This window comes from Rutidosis leptorrhynchoides, chromosome 9 (assembly GCF_046630445.1).
Source record: "Rutidosis leptorrhynchoides isolate AG116_Rl617_1_P2 chromosome 9, CSIRO_AGI_Rlap_v1, whole genome shotgun sequence".
Taxonomy (NCBI): domain Eukaryota; kingdom Viridiplantae; phylum Streptophyta; class Magnoliopsida; order Asterales; family Asteraceae; genus Rutidosis; species Rutidosis leptorrhynchoides.
This window is the reverse complement of record NC_092341.1, coordinates 257726656-257750672: the sequence shown is the minus strand read 5'-3', so window position 1 is coordinate 257750672 and position 24017 is coordinate 257726656. Positions and strand designations below refer to the sequence as shown.

The following is a 24017-nucleotide window of genomic DNA, read 5'->3' as shown; positions in this document are numbered from 1 at the left end:
TACGCTTGTGCCATGAAATTGATTCTTGTTCTGTAGCTTTAGATATGAAAGCTTGATGACCTGTTGCAGCTTTAACATGGGCTGTTGACATATCCAAAATATAAAAATCTTTATTTCTGGGAGCTGTCATAAGAATCATATCTTCCTGTATTAAGTACTCTTTCTTCAAAATGTAGCATCTTTGATCATCAAAAGCAACCTTATGCTTTTTATCTGCTACTTGAGAAACTGACAGCAGATTATTTGACATCTGCTTCACAAAATTCACTTTATCAAACCTAACATTAGCATTAGAAATCACACCCTGAGCTGTAATAAAACCTCCTTCATCTCCTGCAAAAGAAACAGATCCTCCATTTACTGACTTGACATTAGAAAGTAAGGACATGTTTCCTGTCATGTGCCGGGATGCCCCACTATCAAAAATCCAGGTATTTCTACTCGGATCATAGGCGACCTGCACAATAAGAAAAGAAGTTAGTTTGAGATGGACACCCATGCCCGAATGGCAGTGGGTTTCCCATCGACACCAATAACTTGCACATCCATCCATTGACCCTTTGATCCTGATGGATCTTTGGACTTGTCAACAACCTTTTTCTCTGTTTTAGGTTTCCAAACGGTACGTTTACCAACAGATTTCTTATAATAGTCATTCGTTTGAAAATTTGTGTTCGCCCTTGACTGTACCCTTGTGGATGAATTAGCAACAGAATTTGACTTTGGTCTATAAAAACTTTTTAAACTATTACTTGAAGTACCTATGGAACTGGTACTAGAAGCATAGTGTTTATTTTTTGTATCAGTGTCAGATTTTCTGTTTGGTGTTTTCCAACCCTGTTGACAGTTAACAGCACAATGACCCTTTTTCCCACATTTATTATAGTTTTGAGTTCCTTGAGTAGGTGCTTTTGAACTCAGATTCTTATTGAGTAAAGACTATTTCTTGGGTAACATAGGCTTCTCAACTTGATGTTTCAAGCCAGGTCGACGGTTAGGGTGTACATATTTAGGCACGTTGTTAGTATTAGGGCTCCTCTTATTAAATAGTTCTTCAGGTGCTTGTGTAAGAACATATTCTTTACCTAGGTTGAGTCCCTGCTGATACTTAACAGGTGTCTGAAATATTTTCTTTCCATTAGAGTTCCTAGAGTTTACTTGTTTTCTAGGTGTGGGTCGTCTGCTTTCACTAGCCTTACCAGCATTCAATGGATTTTGCAGGATAGTGATAGGTTTGGATTTTGGTGTTACAATCTCAGAAACTTTTTCATACTCTGAGTCAGATTTACTGTCCTCCACTAAGCCTTCAACAACAGGCTTAGTACTGTCTGATTTTTCATTCTCTACAGGCTGAACACTTAGGATTTCACTAAGGCAAGAATCAGAAGGTTTATTAATGTACTCATTCCTAAGAGGAGGATGGCACTCTTTATAACCTAAACCCTTTTTACCATCATTCTTGTTGTAGACAGTATAGTCAATGACATATGACATTCATGGCCAAGTGTTATTTCTAGCCTTTTCTGACTCATACTTAATCTTAAACTCTTCCTTTTCTCTCTTAGCACATTCTAGTTGATTTAAGTACAACATTATGGTCTTTTGGTCACCTGAAATTGTAGCTCTTAAATCATGAACTTGATTTTCTAGAGTTTTGTTTGTCTCCCTGAATTCCCTTTTATTGTTAAACTGAGTTAAATTAGTCTCATATAGGTCTTTTACCTCAAGATAAGCTGCTTTAACAATCTTAAGTTCCTGTTTTACTTCAGGACAATAAATACATCCTAAGGGGATATCATTCAGTTTAGAAACTATGCATTCAAGTTTAACAATTTCTAACTTATGATCAGTACAATCGTTACATACTAAAGGAAATTCAGTTTGTACCTTAAAGTCACTTGATGTGTTTGCCATGAACGTATATTCCTTTTCTTCAGTCTCTGATTCAGGTTCAGATTCTGAACTAGAACTGGAATATTCAGAATTACTCAACTCAACTGAAGTCTTGACATCATCTTCCACAATAGTTTCGCTATCTGATGAAGACGAACTACTGTAATCAGTCCATACATTGCCGTCATTGTGCATTGCGTATTTGAACTTCTCATACACTCTCTTGTTAAGAACACCTCTTCTAACATATCTGATCATTGCATAAGTTCGCTAAATTCTTGCTTCCATCTTGCAGATGTAACACATGCATTCATTCGCAATACCAACACAACCAGCTTTCTCTCTTTTTTGTTTCTCACTTTCAGTTTCTTCTTCGGTCTTAGGCATTCTAACAACATTAGCATGATTTTCATCATCGGAAAATACTGTCCAATCACAACCTTCGTCAGAATATGTTGCAATTAAGCTTTTTGCTTTATCATTTCTGGTAGTATCACTGCTCGTTGTTTCAACCGCGCCATTAACTTTTGTCTTATTATACTGATTGTGAAATGGATTGTGAAAACCAGTTTTCTGTGGCCTGGTACATGTTCTTTTGAAGTGTCCTAACTCACTGCAATTAAAACATCTCACTTTTGACATATCAAAGCCTAACTTAGTATCTCTAGTAATACCTAAGCTCTGTTGACCTGTCATTTTCAGAAATTTCTTCGCTCTTCTAATCACACTACCCATAGCCCAGAGGATATCCATCTTTTCAAGTTCATCCTCGTCAATCTGCTCATAATCTTCTGCTTCTAAATGAGCATTACCAATTTGACCACCAACCATTTCATTATAAGAATTAACTACCAAAGCAACTAAAGCCATATCTTCCTCTACAACTGCAAGGGGCCTAGTTCTTAAATTCTCAGTGTTGAGAACTACAGTTTTTGGCTCCTGTCTAATAGTGGATTGCTTTGTACTAATAGGCTTATTTACTTGGATTTGAAACATCACATTTTGAGTAGGTTGTGATCTATTTACAGCACTATCACTAGAAACAAACGCTGTTTGTAAGGGAGCATGAACATTACTCAATCCAGAAGTACCAGCTTTGTAAATTATAGGACTCTGCTGACCCTCAAGGCGTTTCTTCTTGGTTTCCATATCCAAGTCCTTTACCATCAATTTTGATGTGAATTTATCTAGGGTAAGTGATTCACCAGCAAACAAAGCTCTGTCTTCTACCTGTTCAATAAACGCATCCCACTTGTGTGGTAAACCATCTGTTAATTGTTTGATAGCTTTTTGTTCTGTAACTTCTACACCTAAGTTACCCAATTCAGAGACAAGATGACGATAACGAATGATTGTCTCCTCTAACATTTCATGACTTAGAGCAGCAAACCTTTTCCATTCACGTTTGATTACTTTAGCTTTCTTTTCACGATACGCCTTATTTCCTTCTACACCTTTTCTAATAGCATTCCAAAGAGAATATGATGTTAAGTGCATCTGATATTGATGATAAATATCACCATCTAAGCCCTGAGTCAATTGAGCATAACATCTACATTCTAAGGCATATATTTCTTTTTCGGTCACGCTATAATCTTCATACTTTTTACTATTACCATCAGTACCTAAAGGCTCTTTATATTCATGTTGTATCAAATCCCACATTCTAGGATCAAGGCCTCTAATGTAATTCATAAACCTAGACCTCCATATAATGTAATCATTTGTATTATCAAGTCTAGGAGCACGATTGGCACTGCCTGATTCACTATCAGATAGTAAAATATTTTGAACGCCGGAAGTAATTGTCATTGCCTGATCAGACATCGTTAAAATTAATTAAGGTTGAATCTGATCCAAAGTCGGTCGATTGAATGACAGTTGGTCAATGAACAGTTACAGTCGGTCGACTATCAATGGTTAATCGGTTGAAGTTCTGTTTACATTAAGTCAAATGGTATTACTTTTCTCAATCGGTCGATGTTCCTTCAATCGGTCGGTTTAGAGTTTAACTCGGTCGGTTTAGAACTAAAGTCGGTCGGTTTTCAGACAATCGGTCGAACTAATGACAATCGGTCGAACTAATGACAATCGGTCGAAATAAACTAAAATCGGTCGATTGACACCTAAGTCGGTCGACTGTGATTTCTCTCAGAACTAGAATTCAAAAATCAGGTTTTTGACTTCTAAACGATTTCAAGCTCAATTTTCGAACTAAAACCACTGACCAACAACTTAAACAACTGAGAATGACTTCTGTAAACACTCTAAAGCAATTAAAACCAAAAGTTTAACGTAAAAGTATGCAAAATTCAATCCAAACTAATTTTTGACCCAAAAATATAACAAGAACTCGTTTAAAACAATTGATTCAGCAAGCCAATGCTCTGATACCACTTTGTAGACGCTGGGAGAGGACCTTAGAATCAACCTAACACGATCTAGAGGCGGAATAACACTAGAACGAGCTTAAACGAATATCTATGGGTTTTCGAGTTCGTATGAGTCAAACCAAGATTAGATCTTGATAAACACGAAGCCTAGACTGACATTATGTAGTATTTGGACATTAAGATTGGAGTGAGACCGGACATAGAACTGTTTGTATGTGTGTGAAATGTGTAGAGTGATTAACCAAATTAGTGGAGATTAACTTGGCTTAAATATCCCAGATCTTATGTCGGTCGACTGTGGTTGACAGTCGGTCGACTGACTATGTCAGTCGGCCGACTGTCGAGTAACATTACACATTACATTTAAACGTTTACAAGTATATAAAGTAACAAATCGACAATCAACGTTTAACAATATTACAGGTTACTACATGATCGAATAATACATTAATGTACTAGGGATTACATAAATATGCTTCATTGGTATCCATGTTTCATGGATTCGAGAGTGACCCAGGTTCGAGTCTAACAACTAACAACTAACCTTGCCTTTCAAAAAAAAAAAAAAAAAAAAAAAAAAAAAAAAAAAAAAACATCGACAATGAATAATCAACTTTAGTAGAAGCTTGTAAGCTAATTAAAACTTCTGTTTGCTATGTTTTCATACTATCATCTACAGTTTCTAATGTAACATACAACAAATCATTTTTTTGTTAAATAAAATCCCTCTCATTTCAAGGTGAGCTGTTAGTTGGAACGGTTGCTTCTCTTATAGGATACACTTTCACGTCAACTTTCACTGTGAGTATTCTTGGTTGGTTTCCTTTTATTGTTCAGTATCCTTTTTTAAAGTTAAACTTTAGGGTAAATAAAACAAATTAATTGTTTTTTTATTGATCTTTCGGTATCATTTCAAGCTACTTACAAGGTAGTTTTAAGCCTAAATAGGCTAAATATTGATACAATAACACAATAAATGGTTTGAATGGTGTTTGGTGTAAATGGATAAAAGGTTGCCATACACTCTTAAGATTAAATCCATATAACTAATCTCCATGTGTACACACATCTATCTATCATCATTAAAATTTTCTATACATAAACATCGTTGCCTTTTTATTATATAAACATATTTTAAATATCCTCATCGTTACTTGCTAATCATAATATACCTTCAGTTAAACATTTAATTAGCACAAACAAAATAACAAAGTGATTACAAGTAATAAAGTGATACACAATAATAGTTATGAATGCTAAACAACCATGTTCCAGTTTTTAGCATGGCAAGAGAACAAAACTACAAGTGATAAAGTGAGAAGCCTTGGAATTGAAAATGGGTATGTACTTTTTATTGCTCTTAACGTTTTCTCATGGATTAACAATTTTTTAGTTATATGATTAATTAGATAGGCACATCTGTCATACTTTACATACTATGCTTACACGGTTATACTTTTAGTTATAAATGCTTACATACTTCACTTACACGGTTATAGTGATACTATGCTTACACAGTTATGGTGCCTTTTGTTTTGTTATGCTAAAGGATTATAATTAATTATTTATATGTGATTATGCATATATGAATGTTTATGGTTTTGATCTTGGAAGTACATGTCTGTGAATTTAGTTAGAATTACTGTTACCACAAACATTTATTTCATAAATTATATTAGTGATGAAGTTTTTCTATATTACTTGCTTTTTCAGGATAACATGGATTCCTATCATTGTAGTGATGATATCAATGAGGATGAAGAAATACCAGAAGGTTGGTGACGTTTTTTTTTTAGTTTCTTACATGTCTTTTTTACTGGTTTGTTGATTTTTTTTTAAATCTTGGGCTAAAAATTATCCATCACATTGCTTGAATGGATTAGATAGTAATTAGACATCTCAAAGTAATAAGAATAATACTTATGATATGCAAACTGTACAATAATTATCCATCACATTGCTTGAATGGATTAGATAGTTATTAGACATCTCGAAGTAATAAAGAATAATACTTATTATCCATCAAACTGTTATTCAAACTATTCTTGGTCGTGGCGCAGATTGGACTAGCTGCCAAGCATATGGGCTGGTATTTTTTCTTTGTTTTTACATATTTATAAAAGTAGTCCGGTCTCTTTCTCGATATATAAGAATTAGACGGATATAACTAATTGATTACATAACAAACATATAAGGTCATAATTGAATATTTGTTGTTATTATGTTGTTATGTATTATATTATGTAGTAAGTTTGGTCTCTACTTATGTAGATATAAATCTATGTTTCATATTTTTAATGCAACTACTTATAATCTAATTGAAGCCTGTAATGGAGCATCAATTGATGGCCATCAACAAGAGCGAGAGCAGTTGATGCATTTAGTGATTAAGAATATCGAGTAAGCTTGCCTTAACCAATATAGTATTCTGTAATTTATCTTTGAGGCATTACGATACATACAATGAGCATGGATACACCTTTATCTACAAGAATAGATTTCCGACTATTTTTCATAACGTCAATTAAAATAACTTGTACGTCTCCCGTTTGTTTGATTAAGCGTCGTCGTGCAACGCACGAGCTCTTAAAGGCTAGTTTAATTATAAAACAAGTTGAGACGGTGGTTTTGTGGTGAACTTACACGTGTTTGTCCATATGAATATTATCTTTATTTCTATTTCATTTCCTTTCCTCTAAACACATACACATGGATAGAGACCACACAACTTTACTTCTAATTTCTTCTTTTGAGTTGTTTATCTTCTTATCCCACTTTTAACTAACAAAATAAAATATGCTCCATTTGCTCTTAAATTCCATTTTGAATTTGAAAAAATTACGCTGTTAGTACCTGTGGTTTGTTTACATTATCATGACAGCACCTAAGCTTTGTTTTTTGCATAGTTAGTACCTAAGTTTTGTGTAACTTGCGTGATTGGTACCTCTGACTAACTGGAGTCAAATTCTAATGGTTAACCCCTCACGTGTGCCACGCATGTGAGGGTATATTCGTCAGTTAAACCAATTTTCCCAAATTAAACAAAATCTTCATCTTCTCAACAAAATCTTTAAATAAAACTCAACATCCTCATCTTCCTCAACAAGATCTTCAAACAAAACTCAAATTTTTCACACACCAAAATCTTCTTGTTCACTCTCCACTAATATTAATCACCACTTTTTTTTTATTTATTTTAATCGATTCGGGTGTTGTTATTTGTATATCTCATCTAAACCACTAGTTAGTTTTCTTCTTTCAACCTAATTCTATTAAATTAAGATCGATTTATGTTAATTCAGTTGTTAATTTTTAGTTTTTGCAATAAAAGGCGATGAAGAGAAACATTTCTCGATTCTGATCATGAATGATTGGAATTTGATAGTAGGTGAATTAAAACACATCCAGTTTGTCTTATTAACAGAGTACAATTTGATGACCGAATTAGTGCGTGTCTGAGCCTTTTTATTTTATTTTGCAGAACCATCTTTAAAATTGGATATCCAACACATTGTAAATTATAGTAGTTGATAGTTCTTGTATGATGGCTTCTGTATTTCTTTTCCTTTCTCAAGATTTTTTATTCAATACTTTTCTTCCCGGAAGAATATCATTGACACACTATATGTTAGGTATAATCAGTTTAATAGTAATTTAATTGTTAGTTTAATAAGTATTTAAGATTTAAGATTGATATGTTAAGTTCAATTAATTAATTGTTAGTTTGAATTTCTACGTGAATTGGTAATTAACTAGATGAGAGGTCATCGTGCGGATTTGTTACTCGTAAGATTTGTTCATGGAAAGAGATAAAATAAATAAAAAATAGTGAGTGATTAATATTGGTGGAGAGAGAATGAGAAGATTTTGGTGTCTCAAAAAGTTGAGTTTTGTTTGAAGATTTTGTTAAAAAAGATAAGATGTTGAATTTTGTTTAAAGATTTTGTTGGAGAAGATGAAGATTTTGTTTAATTTGGGAAGATTGATATAAATTGACGAATATACCCTCACATGCGTAGCACATGTGAGGTGTTAACCATTAAAATTTGACTACAGTTAACGGTACCAACTACGCAAGAAAAAAAGTTTAGGTGTTGTCATGATAATGTAAACAAATTACAGGTACCAACGGCGTAATTTTTTCTTTGAATTTCTTAAAATTAAATAAGTTGAATTTTGGGTGCTTGTTGGTGATTGTAATCCACGACTCAATCAGCAAAACAAGGTTTGAAATCCTTAAATTATTTTATAAGTTTTTATAATTTTATAACTAATAGGAGTAAAACTTGAATCTTGCTATGTGATGTTTGTATGATGAAATTAATTATTATAGCTCGATGATGATGTATATATGATGCATGTACGACTGATTTATGTTAGAACTTGAGAAATGGTGATTTTAGGGTTTTATGTTAAGTTTGGGTCTTTATGATGTTTGTGTCGATTCTTGCAATTAAGGTGTTTGTGACTGATGTTTGGTGCATGAAACTTGTTTATTATGTATTATGAAATTTTCGTGTATCATCAATTGGTCAAAAAACTACTCGAATCGCGAAAATGGTGGGTGAACCGAAGGGTGCAGCAACTGCGTTGCCGCTGCTGTTTACCTGCTGCTGTTGCAACATCTTTGCTGCTGTTCGCCCACCGTTACGCGTAGCGGCTTGGCGTGGCCGCATCCCGATGGCCCGTACACTTGTTTTACGGTTCGTGTGTTTATTTTACCGTCCGTTTTTCCCTTGACCCGCTCGTTTGGACATGTTTTCAGTGTATATACAAGTGTGTATATATATTTATATATAAGTGTGTGTGTGTGTGTGTATACATGTATATATATATGTTGTATATGTAATAAAGTATATATAAGTGTGTATATATGTATATATATATGTTGTATAAGTATATATATATATATATATATATATATATATATATATATATATATATATATATATATATATATATATATATATATATATATATATATACACATATTGTATATAATGTTATATTGTTAGTAAATGAGATACGATTTACTAACTTGTGAGTATTGTTCTCAGGTGATACAGACGAGGAGAAGACTCAGTGACATTAGACTACTGAGTTTTGCGGGTAATTGGTGAGAGAGACTAACCTACAGCTGTAGTGTGAAGTAGTAAGTTGTGCTACTGTATCCCTAGGTTGCTGATGTTTCGCGAGGTGTATATAAAATAGCTTATATTTTACTCAGAAAATACTATTAAATACGATACAATTTTACACAAGATATTTATTTATTTATAGAATGGATATACTTAAACCTTGCTACAACACTTATAGGCAGTGTACCTAATCGTACAGTAGTGTAGTTTTTAGTAAGTCCGGTTCGTTCCACAGGGAGATCTTTAAGCAAAGCTCAACGCTATATTAGTTTACTTTTATAAAAATACAAATATATATATATAAGTAATATTATTATTATAAAGAGGGGTTTTTACCGTTTAATGACCGGTTTGTCGATTTTAAGATTTTAGTCGCAGCTAAAACCTAATGTAAAATATTAAATAAATACAAGACTTTAAATTAAAGCGTAAAGTAAATAACGATAATGAAATTGCAAATAATAAAAATGCGATAAAATTAAATTGCAATAATTAAAAAGTACGATAATTAAAAGTGCGATAAAATAAAATAAAAATGCGATAATTAGAAGTGCAATTAAATATAAAATAAAGGAAATTAAATATGAAATAAAAGAATTATGCTTATTTAAACTTCCGTAATCATGATGTTTGACGTGTTGATTTTAGTTTTATGCCCATGGGTTAATTGTCCTTTGTCCTGGATTATTCAATATGTCCGTCTGGTTTTTGTCCATAACAGTCCATCAGTCATAAATATAAATTGCAAGTGTCCTTGTCAAATTATTATTATACCCGAAGATAAATATTCCAACTAATTGGGGATTCGAATTGTAACAAGGTTTTAATACTTTGTTTAATGAATACACCAGGTTATCGACTGCGTGTAAACCAAGGTTTTACTACTTTGTTAACAATTACACCAATTACCCTTGAATGTAATTTCACCCCTGTTTTAATTATTCTAGTGGCTATTAATCCATTCCCGTGTCCGGTTAAATGAACGATTATTCGTACATATAAATACCCCGCCCATCGTGTCCGATCGAGTGTATATGGTAATTTATAGGGACGCCCAATTGTAAATCTTTATATTAACATTAACAAACTTTCATTTAGTTAAACAAATATAAAGCCCATTAATAGCCCATAGTCTAGTTTCCACAAGTGTCGTTCTTTTGTCCAAACCCCAATTATGGTACAAAGCCCAATTACCCAATTTTAGTAATTAGCCCAACATCATGATTACTTCGTTTTAAATAAGCATAATAATAACTTAGCTACGAGACATTAATATAAAAAGGTTGAACATAACTTACAATGATTAAAAATAGCGTAGCGTTACACGGACAGAATTTCGACTTACACCCTTACAACATTCGCTAACATACCCTTATTATTAGAATTATAATTAAAATTAAAATATAAATTATAAATATAAATATATATTACTCGTATATATTGAGAGAGAGATGAAAATAAAATTATGATTTTGATCAGAATTCGGGTTGATTTATAGCCAGGAATGATTTTTGGGGCTCCGCGACTCGCGGCCAAATAGCCTTCAAACTCCGCGAGTCGCGGAGAGGTATTTTCAGTTTACACCCTTGGAGTTTCCTGCTGCCGACGGTTTTAAATATATATATATAATATATATATAATTAATATAATTAATTATATATTATATTATATTTATATACATAGTTAACTTGTAATTTTTAGTCCGTTGCGTCGAGCGTTAAGAGTTGACTCTAGTCCCGGTTCCGGATTTTCGAACGTCCTCGCGTACAATTTAATATCTTGTACTTTGCGTTTTGAATCTTGTACTCTTGTGATTTCGAGACGTTTCTTATCAATAATTGGAACCTTTTTGATTGTCTTTTGTTCTTTTGAGCTTTTTGGTCGTTTGCGTCTTCAAATCGTCGAATCTGTCTTTTGTCTTCACCTTTTATTATTTAAACGAATATCACTTGTAAATAGAACAATTGCAACTAAAAGCTTGTCTTTCTTGAGGAATAATGCTATGAAATATATGTTCGTTTTTAGCATTATCAAATATTCCCACACTTGAGCGTTGCTTGTCCTCAAGCAATATTGTCTTGAAATACTAGAATCACTTCTTTATTCTTCACACTTTGTACATCAGTGATTTCTATACGGCGGTATAAACAATGGTAGTAACGATATGGTTTACAGTCCCACATGACTATAAAAATTTAGATCCATTAAGGAAATTGGATCTTTATGAAAACATTTGATCTTTTGAAAATTAAATCTAGTTTTTACCCTAGATAAGTTTTCCGGAATAACCCTTTACCGGTGTTTGCAAAATATTTTTGTGGGTTTGGTGGGTTTCAGATTTGAAAATTTTAGCTCAAAACTTGCGGTTTTGTGTCACCCACTTGCTAACCTTGTATTTGGAAAGCAACACGTCCAGTTTACTTGTTCCGTATATTACCTTTCGGCAAACTACCGTCCGGTTGTAAAGGAAAGCGTTGAACAAGCAACTGTTAAGGCAATGTCCCGTGACATGCTTTTGATTATGGTCTATAACGTGTCGGACGCAATTACTATTCTTGGTAGGAGCAATAGTAAAGCTCACCCTTATAATTTTTCGGTTTGGCACAAAGTCCTGTCTTTGACCATGCTATGCAACCACCGTTCTTACGGTTGACACCCGATTTAATTCAGGTGACCTAATGAATTCCAGGTGAATTCCTAGGATTTTACGTTCAATGGTAATGAACGCATTGAAAATAGGGTTTTCAGAAAACAAATCGGTTTGTAATTTTGATCAAAATATTTTCTCGTTTAAGCTCGAGTTTAGATATCATTGAATTCCATGAGTTTGTAATTCTCAATCTTTAAGGTCAATCTCAAGGATTGAGTAATATCAGTCTTAAAAGCTGATTTTTAATCTTTAAGGAGATTATCCTTTCTGGGGATCTGATTCATTAGTCTTATCCAGCTAATTTGCACGGTGCCCCCCCATTGTACTTGATAAATCCTTCTCATGGTTAGGATAAATCTGACCACTTGGCGACCCTGTTTAATGCTGAGGTCCGTGGATTTCCTGCTGATTTTAGTGATGACTTTTCTAGATTTTTCGTCAACCTACAGCTGGTCTGGACGACAACTTCATGACCTAAATCAAAAAGCGCGTGTCTTTTTCGGAAGACTTTACTTCCTTTTAATGATGGAATTGATTCATCGTGTAGATCCATCTCTTCTTTTCTTTCATTGGGTAAAACAGTTTAGTTTAGTTCAAAGCAAAAGTATTTTCAGTTATTTGTTACAAATATATGTGGCATATGTTTAAAATAACTTGGTAAATTTTCCCACACTTGGCTTTTTATTTTTCTTTTTATCGTCCTCTATTCCATTTTAAATGAATTTTAACATTTTAGTTTGTTTCTCAATTTATGTCCTTTCCGAGGTAACAATAATTTCGGTGTTAAAACCTAGTTTTATCGTTCATAAATATGTATAAACATGATTTGAATTCATTTAATTGAAAATTTTGAAAAATTTTACTAGAATTGGGTAGTCAGTATATAAGACTAGGGCTGTTCTTTTTATCAGAGAGCACTAGATTCTAATACAACTACTGCTTTACTAGTATTTTTAATGGTAACCAAGTGTTTAATATAAAAATTTTAAAATCCGAAAGAATTTAATCCCTTCCCACACTTAAGATCTTGCAATGCCCTCATTTGCAAGAAATCAGTAACAATTTAAATTATTGAGGGTGATTTGTGTGAAAATGATTAAATTTTTACCAAAGTTTCCAAATATATTGGCGTTTGTTTGCTGAATGATAAATGGTGCACATCATTTGTTCATTCCGTCTTGTTGTTATTTCACATATATTTTGCATCATTGTCGTCAAAATTACTTGCTTTTGCTGAACTTAATGCCAGTCTTTGAAAATGCGTTGTTTTACCCTGTTGTGTACATAAGATAAACTGCAAACATATATACATATTTTTGAAGTTTGGTTTATTACCCCACATTCAAAAATTATTAAAATCTAAGAATAAAAGTTAGATAATTATAAAAATGATTACAATATTAACAAAAATATTAAATACATCAATAATTACAAATTACATAATAATAAAAAAAATAAGTAAACTAAGGATGATATTGGTACCAATAGGGGTTCCACGCATAACCATAAGTGCTATAGAATGCTTCGGCAGGGTCATACGTAGGATATGGTGGCTGCATCTCTATCGACCAAGGAGGGAAGACGGGTTTCGGTGTAGGAATATAGTTTCTACCTATGTGTTGGCAATGCGCTATGATCTGGTTCTGATGAACTTGCCAATCTTCAAATGCTCTCTGTCTAGCATTTTCGTATTCCTGAGAAGCTATAAACCTTTGCATTTCTTGCATCTGGTTCCCCCCTCCTACATTACCTTGTTCTTGGTTTCTCTCTACCTGTGGATGTCTACCATTGTATCGTACTGCGGCGTTATTTCGCCGCTTCAACACTTTCGCACCATGGTATACATTTAAACCTATAGTGTCGCGGGGTTCCGGCTCTTCTACTAATAATCCCCCCCGACTTATATCCACACCGAGATATTCACCAATCAAAGTAATAAAAATACCACCTCCTATTATGCTATGTGGACGCATCCCTCGAACCATAGCTGATAAATAATAACCCACACAATATGGTATACTTACAGCGCTGTGTGGGTCTCGAATACACATATGGTAAAACAAATCTTGTTCATTTACCTTTTCTTTGTTTTTACCCCTTTGTGTAATCGAGTTAGCTAAAAACCTATGTATTACTCTTAATTCGGCTCTATCTATATCCAAATAAGAGTAGTTTCCCCCTTTAAAACGGTGATGGCTTGTCATTTGACTCCACACACCGTGTGTATCAAAATTCTCATCTATTTTCCTACCGTTTAGTATCAATCCTCTACAATCGGCAGACGCTAATTCCTCAGGCGTGTATATACGTAAAGCCTGAGCCATGTCCAGTAAAGACATGTGGCGCATCGAACCGCCTAACAAAAATCTAATAAAAGAACGATCGGTTAAACTAGCTACCCGATCATTCAACTCTATACTACATAACAACTCTTCACACCATACTTTATATACAGGTCTGCGTATGGTGAATAAACATATCCAGTCATTAAAATAAGAATTACCATACCTCTGTACCAGTAATTCCCTAATTGGCCCGGCCAATTCTACAGCTTCCAAGGGTCCCCATTCTATGACCCTCGGTACCTCAACAACCTTGGAATGAAGAGTATGCAAACCCCGTTGATATTTTGGATAATCTATCCAAAGTCTGTCAAATCTCAGGTTCGGGTGCAATTGTTCCAAATGCATATCTGAAAAGGTCATGACTGGATGAGGTACATCCTGCTTGTAGTAGTTATCTACCTCCTGTTGTTCCAAGTTCTCAGCAGGAGCATGGCGGGCTTGGGATGAAGATTCACCCCTTTCATTCTGCAAAACACATCAAACACAAATTTTGTGCATCCAAATATGCATTAGTGTCAGCAAAATCATCAATCAAAATAATTACAATGACATTATCAATTTATATCAAACTTAAGCTTATTTTCACATTTTTATCAAATCTACACTTTTTCAAATAAGCATATACGAAAATTTTCGCCAAGTTCATAAGCATTCAACTCAAATAACATGTCAAAATAATCATTACTAGCAAATAAACAAGTCTCAAATGGCATTATCTTTCAAAAATCAAGTTCATGAATTTTTTTTTTTTTTTTTTTTTTTTTTTTTTTTTTTTTTTTTTTTTAAAATAATCTTTAACTTATAAAACAATTAAGAAATTAATTTTAAAATTTTGTTTCCCTTGTTATTTAGGACGAGGTCGTTTCGGATCGATGTCCTAGTCCGTCCCTCGACAAAATTTTAAAATTTGTCTTTTTGTAGCGATTGTTTTAAAAAAAAGCTAAGATTTTTGGGTTTTTTTTTTTTAATGTTTTTGGCATACTTTAAATCAATAAGATTAAAAATAATGATAATAAAAGTTCTCGTCCCTCCCTCGGGTAAAGCAATTTCGGTTCAAAGACCTAGTCTTCAACTTACGACGAATTTTAAAAATCATATTTTTAACTTAATGAGATAAAGTAAATTTTTGTTTTTAAATTCACACAACATAAATATAAAATTCAAAATTAATATTAAAAATTAAAAATTCACACCAAACTTAAAATTTGAAATGCATAAAATTAAAATTTCATATTTTAAAAATTAAAAATTCAAACCAAACTTAATTTAAAAATTCATATTATAAATTTACACCAAACTTATATTAATTTTTCAAATATTTACAATTTTAAAAATATTGTTTTTACAAAGTTTACAATATTAATTTAAGATTTAAATATTAAGATAAAAAAAAACATGGTAAAAATAAAATTAAAAATCTTTTTGTCTTTTTATCCCACTTTAATCAATCAAATATTATCAAAAATATGCGCCCCTCTTTTCGGTAAAGTAATTTCGGTTCCAAGACCTAATTTAACTCATGACGAATTTTTGAAATATTTTGCGTTGATTGATTAAAGATATTTATACCTTAAGAATAAACGTTAAATTTCGCAGTGATGTAATAAATTTTTGAACGATATCAATAATTTCGGTCGCCAAACCTAATTTTATTTAATACCAATTTAATACTTTTTAGCGAACAAATTAGCGTTTATTATCAAAAGGTTAAAAATAAAAAAAATAAAAATAAAAACTGTACAGACATACCTGTGAAATAGATTTCTTAGTTATAGGATCTATTATATTCATAAGATAGTCGGTTTAATTGGTTTTCCATGGCTGCATAGGCGTAACCTCGAGCATTCATTGTCTTTTCTTCTAAACATATGAACGGTCCGTCTCTGCATAAAGTAACAAATTCGGTATTTGAATAGGTTTGATTATTTGAACATTTACCTCCATGTGACCATTTTCCGCATTTGTGACATTTTTCTAGGTGTCGTGCTCTTCTTTTCGCTGCGGATTTTGATTTTCCTTTACCAAATTGTAACTTATTATCTTCGCATCTGGATCCTTTTCTAACTCCGTCCATTCTTTCTCTGATTACTGATACTATTTCACTCGGTAGTATGTCATTATTACGTTTAGTGATCAAAGCGTGTAGCATTAGACCATGGTTTAGTTCACAGGCAGTCTTCATATCGTAAAAACCTAAAAAAAATAAAAATTCAGAATGGGGGGAGAAGACTAGTTCTTTAAGGTCTGCTAGGGAAAGACCATACGTGTTCCATTTTCGAGAACTATACGAAAACAGACAATCTAACTCTAACAGAAATATATATTATCCTTTAAAGACTTGATTCTCCCCACACTTAGTTAGCTGTGGCATCGAAATTGTGATTAACTTCGTTGTTGACCTCCATCGGACCATGTATGTAATGTTTAATTCTGTGACCATTAACTTTAAATTCAATCCCATTTGAATTTATTAATTCTATCGTTCCGTATGGGAAAACTCTTTTGACTATAAATGGTCCAGACCATCTTGATTTCAATTTTCCAGGAAATAGCTTGAATCGTGAATTGAAAAGAAGAACTCTGTCTCCTTCTTTAAATTCTTTTGAACTTCTGATTCTTTTATCATGCCATTTCTTCGTTCTTTCTTTGTAGATTAACGAATTTTCGTATGCTTCATGTCTTAATTCTTCTAATTCGTTTAGTTGACTTAATCGTAGACGTCCGGCTTCATGTAAATCAAGATTACATGTCTTCAAAGCCCAAAATGCTTTGTGTTCAATTTCTACTGGAAGATGACATGCTTTTCCATAAACAAGTCTAAAAGGTGTGGTTCCAATTGGAGTTTTGTAGGCTGTTCTAAAAGCCCAGAGTGCATCCTCCAATTTAATGGACCATTCCTTTGGATTTGATCCTACGGTTTTCTCTAGAATACGTTTTAAAGCTCGGTTAGTATTTTCAACTTGTCCACTTGTTTGTGGATGATATGAGGTGGAGATTTTATGAGTTACTCCATATCTTTTAAGAACTTTCTCAAGTTGATTATTACAGAAATGAGTACCCCGATCACTTATTAAAGCTTTCGGTGTTCCAAACCTTGCAAAAAGACGTTTTAAAAAGTTGACTACAACTCGTGCATCGTTAGTTGGGAGTGCTTGTGCTTCCGCCCATTTAGATACATAATCAATGGCTACGAGAATATAGAGATTATTATGAGATTTTGGAAATGGACCCATAAAGTCAATACCCCAAATGTCAAATACTTCACATACTTGGATGACATTTTGTGGCATTTCATCACGTTGACTTATTCTTCCGGCCCTTTGACATGCATCACAGGATTTGCAAAGAAGGTGTGCGTCTTTGTAAATTGTAGGCCAATAGAATCCAGCTTCATAAACTTTTCTTGCTGTTAGTTGAGGCCCATAATGCCCTCCTGTTGGTCCTGTGTGACAATGGTTTAAAATTTTACTAGCTTCATCTCCAAATACACATCGGCGTATTATTCCATCGGGACAACTTTTAAACAGATGTGGATCTTCCCAGAAATAGTGTTTTATATCACTGAAGAATTTCTTTCGTCTTTGGTATGATAATCCTTTTTCAAGGAATCCACAAACTAAGTAGTTTGCATAGTCTGCAAACCATGGGATTTCTTTATAATCTATCTTCAATAGATATTCATCAGGAAAGTTGTCTTGTATGGCTGATTCATTCAAAACTTCTAATTCGGGATTTTCAAGACGAGAAAGATGATCAGCGGCGAGATTTTCTGCTCCTTTTTTATCTCGGATTTCAATATCAAACTCTTGTAAGAGTAAGATCCAACGGATTAATCTTGGTTTAGCATCTTGTTTTGAAAATAGGTATCTAAGAGCAGAATGGTCGGTATAGACCACCGTTTTTGCTAGAACGAGATATGATCGAAATTTGTCAAAAGCAAAGACAATAGCAAGGAGTTCTTTTTCAGTAGTTGTATAGTTCGTTTGTGCTCCTTGTAATGTCTTACTAGCATAATATATAGGTTGAAATCGTTTTTCAATCCTTTGTCCTAAAACGGCTCCCATTGCAAAATCACTTGCATCGCACATTAGTTCAAATGGTAGATTCCAATTTGGTGTTATCATGATTGGTGCATTAGTGAGTTTTTCTTTAAGAATATTAAAAGATTTGATACATTCATCTGAAAAGATGAATGGCGCATCCTTTTCTAGGAGTTTATTCATAGGAGTGGCAATTTTTGAAAAATCTTTTATGAAACGTCGGTAAAAACCGGCATGCCCTAGAAAACTCCTAACTCCTCTAACATTGGTGGGATGTGGAAGTTTAGCAATTACATCTACTTTAGCTCTATCCACTTCAATTCCTTCTTTTGAAATTTTATGTCCAAGAACGATGCCTTCTTTAACCATGAAATGGCATTTCTCCCAATTAAGTACTAGATTTGATTTTTCGCATCTAATTAGCATTCGTTCCAGATTAACTAGACATGATTTAAATGTATCCCCGAAGACTGAAAAGTCATCCATGAATACTTCCATGCATTCTTCTATCATGTCGTGAAAAATCGCCATCATACACCTTTGAAAGGTTGCAGGGGCGTTACAAAGTCCAAATGGCATGCGTTTGTAAGCAAAAGTACCATAAGGGCACGTGAATGTGGTTTTCTCTTGATCTTCGGGTGCTATTGGAATTTGAAAATATCCGGAAAATCCATCTAGAAAACAATAGTAACTATTTCCGGCTAATCTTTCCAACATTTGATCTATGAAAGGTAAGGGAAAGTGATCTTTTCTGGTGGCGTCATTTAATTTTCTATAATCAATACATACACGCCATCCTGTTACAGTCCTAGTAGGAATAAGCTCATTTTTCTCGTTTGTGATGACAGTCATGCCACCCTTCTTAGGCACGCATTGAACTGGGCTTACCCATGGACTATCAGAAATTGGATATATCAAACCTGCATCTAGCAGCTTAATAATCTCTTTCTTAACTACATCTTGCATATTAGGATTTAGTCTTCGTTGGCGTTGCACATACGTTTTATGACCTTCTTCCATAAGGATTTTATGTGTGCAATACGAAGGACTTATTCCTTTAATATCATGAATCTTCCATGCAATGGCTGGTTTATGAGCTTTCAACACAGAAATGAGCTGTGATTTCTCATTTTCAGTAAGAGAAGACGATATTATTACAGGTAATTCAGATTCACCATGTAAATAAGCGTATTCCAAATGGTTTGGAAGTGGCTTTAACTCTAATTTCGGAGGTTCTTCTATCGATGATTTATATCGATATCTGTCTTCTTCTTTTAGCATTTGAATTTCTTCTGTTGTTGGTTCATATCCATTAGCTATTAGTGTAGCTAACATTTCAGCTTCATCAATTGGTTCATTACCTTCTCCTAAAGAACATTCTCCTGTTCCTTGTAATTCTGGAAATTCTTTTAATAATTCTGCATGTGCATCTATAGTTTGAATATAATAACATGTATCATCTGCAGATTGTGGTTGTTGCATTGCTCTATCAACTGAAAAGGTAACACTCTCATCCTCTATACTTAGGGTCAGTTTCTTACCGAACACGTCTATCATTGCTTTAGCCGTGTTTAAGAATGGTCTTCCTAATATGAGAGGAACTTGAGAATCTTCTTCCATGTCCAAAACAACAAAATCTACTGGAAATACTAAAGTACCAACTTTAACTAGCATGTTCTCCATTATCCCTCTAGGATATTTTATTGATCTATCGGCTAGTTGTATGCTTATTCTGGTTGGTTTCAATTCTCCAAGGTCTAGTTTAGCGTATAGTGAATACGGCATTAGATTTATACTAGCACCTAAATCAGCCAATGCTTCTATTGAACTAAGACTACCCAGAAAACATGGAATTGTGAAACTTCCTGGATCAGATAGTTTTTCTGGTATCTTATTCAACAGCACTGCTGAACAATTGGCATTCATAGTAACAGCCGAGAGTTCTTCCATTTTCTTTCTATTCGTGATTAGATCTTTCAAGAATTTAGCATATCTTGGCATTCCTGAAATCACATCAATGAAAGGAAGATTTACATTTATCTGTTTAAACATATCCAAGAATTTGGATTGCTCGGCTTCAAGTTTTTCTTTCTTCATTTTACTCGGATAAGGAAGTGGTGGTTGGTATGGTTTAACATAAGGTTTATCCTTAACTGTGTTATCTTCATTAACCTTTTCAACTACCGGTTCTTTTTCTTTATCCTGATCAGGTTGTGGTTCTTGTGGAGTAGGAATAGTTTCATCAGAAGTTACAGGTATTTCAGGTGGTTTAAGTGTTGTACCACTTCTTGTGGTAATAGCTTTAGCTGTTTCATTCCGGGGGTTAGCATTTGTATCGCTTGGTAAACTTCCCGGTTTTCTTTCACCTATTAACCTTGCTAGGTTACTTACTTCTTGTTCCAGATTTTGAATAGAAGCTTGTTGATTTCTAAATGCTTGAGCATTTTGTTCATTGGTTTGTTTTTGAGATGTGAAAAACTGCGTTTGAGTTTCAACTAGCTTCGTCATCATATCTTCTAAATTTGGCTTTTTATCATCGGTTTGTTGTGGTGGTTTGTTTTGAAAATTCGGTCTTTGCTGATTATACGTATTATTGGATACTTGTTGATTGCTAGGACCTTGTTGGTTATTGTATGGAATATTTCGGTTATAATTCTGGTTTTGATTGTAAATCGGTCTTGGCGGTTGATAATTATTCTGATAATTATTTCCAGGCCTTTGGTTTATGTATGAAATATTCTCTCTTTGTTCCATTGTTAATTCAATATTGAGACAATCTTTTGTCAAATGTGGTCCTCCACACTGCTCACAACTAATTCGTATAGCATGAATATCCTTAGTCATCTTTTCCATTCGTCTCTCGAAAGCATCTATCTTTGCTGAAATGGAATCTAAGTCATGGCTAGAATCGGCTCTAGCTGCTTTAGATGATCTAATGATGTCTTTTTCTTGGTGCCACTCATGTGAGTGGGAAGCAGTATTATCAATAATTTTGTAAGCATCAGTTTCGGTTTTCTTCATAATAGAACCACCAGCTGCTATATCTATATCTTTCCTTGTAGTGATGTCGCATCCTTGGTAGAATATTTGTACTATTTGACAGGTGTCTAAACCATGTTGCGGACATCCTCTTAACAACTTTCCATATCTTGTCCACGCCTCATATAGAGTTTCATTTGGCTTCTGTGTGAACGTAACAATTTCTGCTTGAAGTCTTACTGCTTTAGATGCAGGAAAGAATTGTTTAAGAAATTTGTCAATTAAAACGTCCCATGTATCAATCGCCCCTTCAGGTAATGATTCCAACCAATCTTTGGCTTCTCCCTTTAAAGTCCAGGGAAATAACATGAGATATATCTGTTCATCCTCCACTTCTCGGATTTTAAATAGTGTGCAGATCCTATTAAAGGTACGTAGATGTTCATTTGGATCTTCCTTCGGCGCACCACTAAATTGGCATTGATTAGTCACCATGTGTAGAATTTGTCCTTTGATTTCATAATCTGGCGCATTAATGTCTGGATGAGTAATTGCGTGACCTTGGCCAGTGCGTTTAGCTCTCATTCGGTCTTCCATACTTAAAGGTTCCAGATTCTCCATAATTGAATTTGTTGACTCGGTATCACTAGATGGTTCTGATTTAATAGTTCGTTCCTCAACAATCTCTGTTTGAATGATTGGTGGTTCCGGAGGAAAGTTTAATGGTTCAGGATCTACAAACCGTTCCTGAATATTTTCTGGATTCTCAATTGTGAGGTTTGTTTCAAAAACTGGATTATCGGAAATTTGAACTGAAGTACTTGGTCGACTGGATGACGATTCTAAAGAAAAATCAACGGCGGTTATATTTGTTAAACGATGTCTTGATCGAGTTACAGGTGGTGAACGTACAAAAGGTGATGAACGTCTTGCTCGGTGCATTCACTGAATATCCTATTAGTTTTTTAAAAGGAAAGAAAAATTATAATAAGTTATCCAATCAATAGACTTTTCTGATTTTGCCCACGTTTCGAATAGCCAAAAGATGCAGCAGAGGGGCAGGATTCGTTTGGTCTCAATATAATTGAGGACTGTTTGGCTCCAATAACCCGGTCCACGTACAAATCCAACTATTACTACGAACCAGAAAATTTTGGGTGTCTATTAATTTAACCACTCAAAATAAATTTTCGTAATTTTAAGAAATTTAGATAAGAAGTAGAAAAAAAATTCTAAGTCCTAAAACTAGAATAGCGAGAAATAAGAGAGAAAAAGATTGCGCGTCGAAAAATGTCGAAAAAGAAAAATGGTTGAAAAATAAAAGGTGACGGAAATAAAAGAAACTTATCAAAACTTAAAAATACTTAACTAATTTAACCTTATTACTACAACTAACTTAAAATTATAATCGCAAATTGAAATTACTAATTGGAATGATAATTGATACATAGTAAAAGGTCTAAAAATATTAAAGCTTACAGGAAAAAACTAAATCCCAAATGGAAATAACTTAAAAAGAAACTAAAACTTAAAAAGGCGTCGCAAAATTCTAAAGCACCTAAATCTTAGTCTAAAGAAAAAGCACTTAAGGAATTCTACGGCAAAGCCTAAAAATCTAGGAGTAAAAATAACTATAGCAAAAACTAAGTTTAAAATTAAATATGAGCTAAAAAATACAAATATTACGCTACAACGATTAAAAAGGTACAAAATATAAAAATATACAAAAAGTTGTAAAAAGTACAATTTTTATAAAAATATTATTTTTATATTATTTATTTAATAAAACTACTAATTTTACAATTTAATTAAACTTATTTAAACAAAATACATAAATTAAATAAAAATAAAACTTAAAACTAATAATAATAATAATAATAATAATGTTTAAATAATAATAATAAATAATAACCCGTGATTAATGCGGTTTTAGGGTTTTTGTCCGTGTGTCAGAAAACCTCCGCGAGTCGCGGCAAATAAAGAGGAAAACCCCGCAAGTCGCGGGGTCCAGAAAAACAGTTGACAGGTTTCACTTTTACGCGTTTTTCTTTATTTTTTTTTTTTTTTATTTTCTTTTTTCTGTTTTTAGTTTAAATAAACGATTTTTAATAAAATTTATATTTTTATAAATTAAAATAAAGATAAAGAAACTTATAAAACTTAAATATTTAACAAAATCCTAAAAATACTTATATTTTTGTTTTTCTTTTTATATTTTTGAATAATTAAAACGTAATTTTTACAAAAACGACTTTTAATAAAAGTAGATAAAAATTTTTTTTTTTATATATTAGCGTTGCGCTTTCGGCTTTTAAGATAGTTCCCCGGCAGCGGCGCCAAAAATACTTGATGTTTCGCGAGGTGTATATAAAATAGCTTATATTTTACGCAGAAAATACTATTAAATACGATACAATTTTACACAAGATATTTATTTATTTATAGAATGGATATACTTAAACCTTGCTACAACACTTATAGGCAGTGTACCTAATCGTACAGTAGTGTAGTTTTTAGTAAGTCCGGTTCGTTCCACAGGGAGATCTTTAAGCAAAGCTCAACGCTATATTAGTTTACTT

General features: G+C 33.2%; 1 long non-coding RNA gene across 1 annotated transcript; it reads left to right on the top strand.

The window, feature by feature from the left end:
• The first annotated feature begins 5495 nt into the window (after positions 1–5495).
• LOC139866317 (uncharacterized) lies at positions 5496–9404 on the top strand. The gene is made up of 3 exons (XR_011765375.1): positions 5496–5626; positions 6000–6060; positions 9344–9404. It is a non-coding gene; the product is annotated as an uncharacterized lncRNA (long non-coding RNA).
• The last annotated feature ends 14613 nt before the right edge of the window (positions 9405–24017 follow it).